The sequence below is a fragment of the Peromyscus leucopus genome, unplaced genomic scaffold, assembly GCF_004664715.2.
Source record: "Peromyscus leucopus breed LL Stock unplaced genomic scaffold, UCI_PerLeu_2.1 scaffold_770, whole genome shotgun sequence".
Taxonomy (NCBI): Eukaryota; Metazoa; Chordata; class Mammalia; order Rodentia; family Cricetidae; genus Peromyscus; species Peromyscus leucopus.
The window spans coordinates 87,069-95,326 of record NW_023505696.1 but is presented as its reverse complement, the minus strand read 5'-3'; the positions used below and the strand labels follow the sequence as shown (position 1 = coordinate 95,326).

The window sequence follows — 8,258 nt, the reverse complement described above, 5'->3', positions numbered from 1 at the left end:
GGTATGTTCTTTGTGTTTGGGTGGAATGTTCTGTGGATATCTATTAAGTCCATTTCAGTTATAGTATCTTTTAGTTCCCTTATTTCTCTGTTAAGTTTCTGTCTGGCAGACTTGTCCATTGGTGAGAGTGGGGTGTTGAAGTCTCTCATTTATAGTGTGTGGGGTTTGATGTGTAATTTAAGCTCTAGTAATATTTCTTTTACAAATGTGTGATCTTGAATTGGGGGCATAAATGTTCAGAATTGAGACTTCATCTTGTTGGATTTTTTCCTGTGATGAATATGTAAAGTCCTTCCCAATCTCTTTTGATTGATTTTAGCTTGAAATCTATTTGGTTAGATATTTGGATAGTTACACTAGCTTGCTTCTTGAGTCCTTTTGAATGCAATGTTTTTTTCCCAGCCTTTTACTCCAAATTATTGACTGTCTTTGAAGTTGAGGTGTGTTTTTTGTATGCAGAAGGATGGATTCTGTTTTCATATCCATTCTATTAGCCTGTGTCTTTTATAGGCTATTTGAGTCCATTGATATTAAGGAATATTTATGACCAGTGATCGTTAGTTCCTGTTATTTTTTGGTGGTAGTGTTGTGTGTTTCTCTTCTTTGGTATTCATTGGTATGGTATTATCTATTGCCTCTGTTTTCAAGGGTGTATCTAACTTCCTTAGATTGGATTTTTCTTTCTAGTGCTTTCTGTAAGGTTGGATTGGTGGATAAGTGTTGTTTAAATCTGGTTTGATCATGGAATATTTTGTTTACTCTGCCTATAGAAATTGAGAGTTTTGTAGGGTATAAGAGCCTGGATTAACAGTGATGGTCTCTTAGTTTCTGCATAACATCTGTCATGACCTTCTGGTTTTCAGAGTCTCTGTTGAGAAGTCAGGTGTGATTCTTATGGGTCTGCCTTTATATGTTACTTGGCCTTTTTCCTTTGCCATTCAATATTTTTTCTTTATTCTATATGTTTAGTGGTTTGATTATTATGTGGTAAGGTGACTTGGGTGAGGGGCAGTCCATTCTATTTGGTGTTCTGTAAGCTTCTTGTATCTTTCATAAGAATTTCTTTCATTATGTTGGACAAGTTTTCTTCTATGATCTTTTTGAATATATATTCTGTGGCTTTGAGCTGGTATTCACCTTCTTCTATCCCTACAATTCTTGGGTTTGGTCTTTTCATTGTGTTCCAAATTTCCTAGACATTTTGTGTTATGACTTTGTTGGCTTTAATGTTTTCTTTGACTGATGAATCTATTTCCTGCATCATATCTTCTATGCCAAAGGTTCTTTCTTCCATTTCTTGCATTCTGATAATTATGCTTGCATCTGTAGTTCATGTTTGCTTACTCACCTTTTCTATTTCCAGCATTCCCTCAGTTTGTGTCTTCTTTATTTCCTCTATTTCAGTTTTCAAGTCTTGAACTGTTTCCTTTATCTGTTAGATTGCTATTTTTTTTTTTTTGCTTTCTTTAAGGGATTTATTAATTTCTTCCATTTTTTTGTTTGTCTTCTCCTTGATTTCTTGAAGAGAATTTTTTATTTTCTCTTTGAAGGCTTCTATCATATCATCTTCTTTTTTTTTTTTTTTTTTTGTTTTTCGAGACAGGTTTCTCTGTGTAGCTTTTGCGCCTTTCCTGAGCTCACTTGTAGCCAGGCTGGCTCGAGCTCACAGAGATCCGCCTGGCTCTGCCTCCCAAGTGCTGGGATTAAAGGCGTGCGCCACCAACGCCCGGCTTCTATCATCTTCTTAAAATCTTTTTTAAGGTCAATTTCTTCTGCTTCTTCTGCGTTGGGATGTTCAGGTCTTGCTGATATAGCACAACTAGGTCCTGGTGGTGCCATATTACTCTTTATGTTGTTGAATGCATTTTTGCACTGGTGTCTACCCATCTCTTCCTCCAATTGGTGCAAACAGTGTCTGTGTCTGAGGGAGCCTCTTTAAGTCCAATGGGCATTCTTGTTTCAATGGGAGCTCTCGTTCCAATGGAAGCTCTTGGTCCAATCAGAGCTCTTGGTCCACTAGGAGCTGGTGGAGTCTGTGTCTCAGGGAGCATCTGTGATCTTGGAGGATGGGTGGGTTTGTGGGGTTGGATGGGGCTTGTAGGTTACATGGTCTGGTGGGGGATGGTGATAGTCTGCCCTGCCTGCAGGAGTCTTGCCTACTAGCCAGCAGCTGAGACTCTTGGTACACTCAGAGCTAGAAGAGTCTGTGTCTCAGGGCATTTTTTAAAATTTGTTAGTCTGTTCTTTAAAGTAGCAATACTAAAAATTTATAACATGCCTAAGTTATTCATTTTTAATTCCACTATGTAAAAATTTGTCATTGATTCATGTGTATTCCTGAGATATTATTACTACTATATATGAATTTCTAGAATGATGTACAAAATTAAAGTTGAATTTAGATTAAACATGTGTTCAGTGTAAATTTCCATTTTCATATCTGATGACTATAATCTTTAACTAATTGGGGTTTGTACATTAAATTTCTATATTTTGGTTTTTTGAATTGTGAATAAAAATGGGTTAGTAATTCTGGAAAGCAGAACTGCATAATGATTTAAAAGAACAAAAAAGTAACCATATTCATCTTCTTCTGTTTCATTAATTATCTCACTTGCAATAACATTTTAAAAATTTGAACATCAGATCCAATGAACATTTTAGTTTGTGAATTGTATGATGAAATCTATGGCATGGGACTTAAATAATATAAAGTTATTTCTGTTGTTTCTAGTATCTGAGAACACTAAGACTAATTCAGTATCCAGATAGGGCCTGATCTGTGCTCCAAGATGACACTTTGAATTATAAGCCCTTGTGCCAGAGGAAGAAGGGCTGTTTTCATATTGTGGAATGCAGGAAGAGGAGATGGGTAGGTGCTGTGTGAGATATTTTCTATAAAGCACTTATCATGTTCCAATAACTTCACTTTCTAAAATGGACACATCCTTAAATTTTGGCACATGGATTTATCAAATCACATATATACATAATATACATATATATACATATATAATATATATATGATAAAGTCTATTTTTCATGCTGTTGGAATAAAAGAGATTTGATCATCAGGAACATAGGAAAAGCACAATGTTAGCTTATATCTGATCTCATAGTGAAATTAATAAATTATAATTTTATAAAAATCTTGCACCCTTTTTCCCTACTAAGAGTAAAACAAATAGTATAGCAAAACATAAAAAATGAAAATTCAAAAACAAACTGCATTCATTCTTCTGCATTAACCATCTTTCCACCACGGTAACAAATTCTTTGGAGAAATAAGATTCCAGGAGGGGAAGCATCCTTTGGCTCATGATTTTAGAGTGACCAGTCAATGGTCTTGCCGTTGCATTGGTGTAGCTGGAGTTTTCTCCAGTTCCACCTGGGCCTGCAGCTGCTTAGATCCAAATAAACACATAGAGGCTTATATTAATTAAAACTGTATGGCCTAATGGCTCAGGCTTCTTGCTAGCTAGATCTTGTTTCTTAAATTAACCCATTTCTATAAATCTATACCTTGACATGTGGCTTGTGGCTTACCTGTATCTTTACATCTTACTTCTTGTGTCAGTGGCTGGCAGTGGTTCTCTGTTCTGCTTCATAATCAATCCCATAAAATCCATGTTATTTTCAATGGCATCTCTACTAATATGCTGTACTTTATGCCATGTCAGTTTTGACTCCAATTATCTGTGTGCAAGAGCAATCATACGAAGGCCTTGCTTGCTATCATCTTCTAAAACTTTCTCAAAATCAACTGGAACTATTCCAGGTTTACAAAGGCTGGCAATGACTTCAGGGGCTCCTTTCATGTAGACATCCATTTTCTTGTCACCTAGAACCCTTGCAACCACACTCATCTGTTGTAAAGCAGAAGAAAATAGGAACTGCTGAACAATTCCTATCTCATAAATAGCTGGAAGTTCAAACAGCTCCGTTTCTTGGTTTCCTGCAGTTGTAGATCAGGAAGCAGCTGTTTGGAAGGATGAACCACAGTGAGCATAATCCAGTTATGAAGTGCTGTTTCTTCTTCTTCAGTTGCTTCTTCCAAAATCTATCCAATGGCTTCAAACATTTTCAAACTGAGTGGGTCACCAGAAAGAACACCTTCATTTTTGTAAGTGAATGATAAATAGCCATGCAAGCAGCAAATTGAGATTTTACCAATATCTCACTGCAAACATTGTCTTCTGGTAAAAGAAATCAGGTATTTTCCACTCGCTGAATTTGCCACAGATCTAAGCCAACTTCAGTAAGAGTTCCAGTCTTGTCAAACAAACAAGGTTCAGCTGTGCACAGATATTTATCCTTTGGGGACTGATACAGAAAATCCCCACTTTTTTTCAGTCTTCTCTGAGCATATACAATCCCAGCAATCATTGCAGTAGGAAGTGCAGGTGGCACAGTAATTGTAATGATATTAAGAGACTTAGTAATTATTTTCTGAACTTCTTTCTTATTTAAAATGCTATTGATGATTGTGTAGATAAGCCCAATGCCAAGCCACCACCACACGACACAGTAGAAACAAGGCATCTCTATAGAGTTTAAAATCAGTTGGCTTGGGATACAGTATAGAATGAACAAACTGTCTGTTAGAAGTACTAAATCCTGTTCTAACTACTATGGCTTTCACAAGTTTTTCAATGTACAAACGGGTCTGAATAACAGTCATCCCAGAGAACAGTGTGTGTCACTTGTTGTCTCTGGACTATAGAGCTCCTCCCCCGTTCCTTTTACATCCACTGAAGGATTTGGCATGTTAGTCTTTATCACTGGAACACTTTCCCCTGTTAACATGCTTTTATTTACAATGTGAGTACCATTAATTAGTATTACATCACAAGGCATGACTGTCTCATTTAATGGAATGATCATGACATTTCCCGGCACAAGGTCTGTAGAAAGATTTCTTCTATTCCTTCATTTACTCTACAAACTGAAACTCTCACCATACTGAGTTGCCACCATGTCATGTAACATAACATATTGCTTCTTAATGGAATATAGTGAGCTTATAATGGATACTATGGACATAATCAAAATGGCTAGAACATAGTATTAGTATTCATCAATGCTCCACAGGACAACACTGAACAGCTGGAAAATGTAAAATGGGTTGAGAATCTCTTTAATTAGAAGCTTAAAAACAGAAGGCACTTTCACATCAATTTCCTTTACTCCATAAAGCAACTTTCTGTAGGCATGCATCCCCTTTGTCAGTCCTGCACTAGGCTCTTCATAAGTTGATGTACAAGGGACATCTTCACTTTTGGCAAAGGAAATTATCACCCCCATTCATGCAGGAAGCAAAGAGAATGAGGAAGTAGTCAATGCCATAGTGTACCTTTTATAGGTACAGTCTAAATGACCTGAATCTGATGTGGAAGACTGAACTAAAAACTAACAGAAGCATCCCACCATAAGTGACAAACTTTATTTGCAGAGCTACAGATTGCTCAGAATTCCCGAGAAGTTATGAGAATCAGAAGGTAAAAAAAATCTCAATTATCAAAATTATGACACTAACTGCTTCCTATTGCCTCCCCTACTGTGTACCCCACTGCCCATGATCAGGTTTATCTGGCAAATTTGAGCTCATAGCTTTGGAGTTCATGACAAGCACCAACTGATTCTTTCTACTGGGGTCAGAGTGACTGGATTGATCATTTGTTTTTAAGTGGCTTAAAGACAGGAAGAGAGGCAGAGATTGGATGGTAACCAGCTCTATTAGGAGGGAGTTGTTGGAGTTTCCCATTTCTTGTGTGAAATGGTTTGGAGTGATAGTGAGTCTGTGTACATGACTGTGTAGATTCCTGGAGCTGGTGTCAGGGGATTGGAGGAACAATCGAATGATATTAACATCAAGGTATAAATAGGCTAGTAACAAGAAACTGGAGTCTGCCAAGACAAGAGAAAAAAAAAACTGAACAAAATAATGGTAAATTTCAGAGGCTATGAACAAATTGATAGCAGCTTAACAAGATGATATTTAAAGAAAGTCTCATAACTGAAGGTGTGAGTATACTACACTTGATCTTAGCCAAAAGGCCGAGAAGCTGAAGGTGTGAGTATAGAGTAGACAGCTAGAAAATGCTGACACTCACAATTCAAGACCCCAGATGAATGGAGAGAAGACTAATTAAGGACAACAGCAAGATTTACAATTCAAATGCTAGGTCAAATACACATGCTAGGTTTGTAGCCTAAAAGAAATTGTTGAGATGTATTTATTTCTGTATTTTATGTATTTGAGTGTTTTTGTCTGCATGTACATTTGCACACCAGAAGAGTGTGTCTGATCCCATGGGACTATAGTTACACAAGGTTGTGAGCTTCCATATGGATGCTGAGAATTGAATTCAGGACCTCTGGAAAAGCAGGCAGTGCTCTTAAGCACTGAGACATCTCTCTAGTGTCCTAAAACAAATTTTTAACATTTTTTGAGCCCCAGGTTCTATGTGGGTTACTAATGTCAAACTTGGATTATTACCCTGATAAATGCTACAAAGGACAACATAGGCCATATTTAAAAATAGAAGGCAGCTACTCTCATTCTTAACCTCCACTGGAAAAGAACAGATACAGTTTTTGTAGAAAGTTAGCATCCAGTTTAATAAGAGCCATAGTAATGACATAATGCTCCCAGTGATACTTGCAGTGGGTAGATGTGTGAGCTGTCATTTCAGCACCAGAGCAATCAGCTCTGGGATAAAACACTGGCTTAAGAACAGCAGAAAATGGGTAGCACGGCCTGTCCGCCATCACGTCTTAAAATGCATTCAAGTGGAGTTAAAGGGACTGAAAACTGCATTTTCTCCATCAAATCTTTCTTCTGTAGTTCCTGGAAGACTTGTCTCAAGTAGAATCTCTGTTACACAGCGGTCAAAATAGTCATGAGAGTACCAGTTGATGCAATTTCTAGGTTTTGTGAACAGCATGGTCAATCTCATAACTACTAACTTATTCCTTCTGCCCAGTTATTTGCAAATACATGACAAGGGTGGAAAGTCTCTAGCAACACGACAACAATGGCCAGGAGCTATAGCTAGAGAGATACAAATGGCTTTCAGTTTTTCAAAAATAGTAAATGGATTAGAAGTCTTGATGCTAACTAAATATATGCTTCACCTTTTGATGGCTGATGAGGTGAGAGGCCTGATTCAAAGTATAATTAGGTATGGGAAAAGACTTGGGGAAATAGGAAAATTCTATTTCATGAACTCTATACATTTTGTTACAAGGAGGTAATTTTTTTTAGCAAGAGGAAATTGGCTTTCCTTATCTTATCTCAAGATTCATAATCTTCCATCAGTTGGTGTTTTAAAAGCACATTACACACTGTTTTGTAGATAGAAGTTTATTTTTTTCAAAGTCACATAATCACTGTTTAGAAGAAAATTGGTTGTGTACATTTTAGTTTAGATGGAGTTGATTAACTTTGCCACATCATGTTGTACTAAAATTTCCCTAAACAATCTGTTCTCTGGGAATCCCAGATACATAGGTTCTCATAGATCTAAATTAAATACGCATTGGGGACTTGGGGACTTTGGGATGTTTTTCTTGTTTAATATGTATACAAAGAAAAACTCAGTAAGTCACATTGGTAGATAAAAATGACAAAGTAAGTCACTATGTCTCAAGGTTCATTATGCATTTTGTGCACACAGATACTATGAACTTATTCCTGAATTTAAGAAATGTGGGGATTTTATTATTTTAAATATTTTAAGCAATATTCAGTTTTTAAAAGTAGACAGGGTAAGGGAAACTGCAATCATCCAGGCAAGATGCATTCAGGTAAACTTTACTGAAGAATGGAAGTGTCCTTGAGATGAAGAAATATTTTAAGACATTAATAATGAAAACATAATTTAATTTTTCCACAGCTGAGTTCCCACCTTTTATTAAGTGCTCCCAAAGGTAAACAACAACTCTCTTTGGCATGAATGGACATTTTTGCTCTATTGTGATAGCCTGCATGGAGGATGGCAATGTCCACATTTTTTCTCCTAACACAATTCATTCAGGCTGTCTCAAAGGTAGCTCCCATGATATCTTGTGCCCAAATCTTCTCTGTTGAGGGGACACATAACCACATCCCTAGATATGATTGAATTAGCAATTAACATTAGCACTATTCATACTGTCCAAACCATGTTTGGGTTAAAACAATGAAAAAAAATCAATGTGAACATTCTAGCTTACTTTAGTTATGTTGGCTTTAAGACTGACTATTCTAATTTTTT

The 8,258-nt window shown here is 36.7% G+C and overlaps 2 pseudogenes; both read right to left on the bottom strand.

Annotated features, from left to right (window-relative positions):
- Nucleotides 1–3,554: 3,554 nt before the first annotated feature.
- On the bottom strand, nucleotides 3,555–5,304 carry LOC114708982 (annotated as a pseudogene).
- A 621-nt stretch (nucleotides 5,305–5,925) lies between these two features.
- On the bottom strand, nucleotides 5,926–6,069 carry LOC114708984 (annotated as a pseudogene).
- Nucleotides 6,070–8,258: the final 2,189 nt, after the last annotated feature.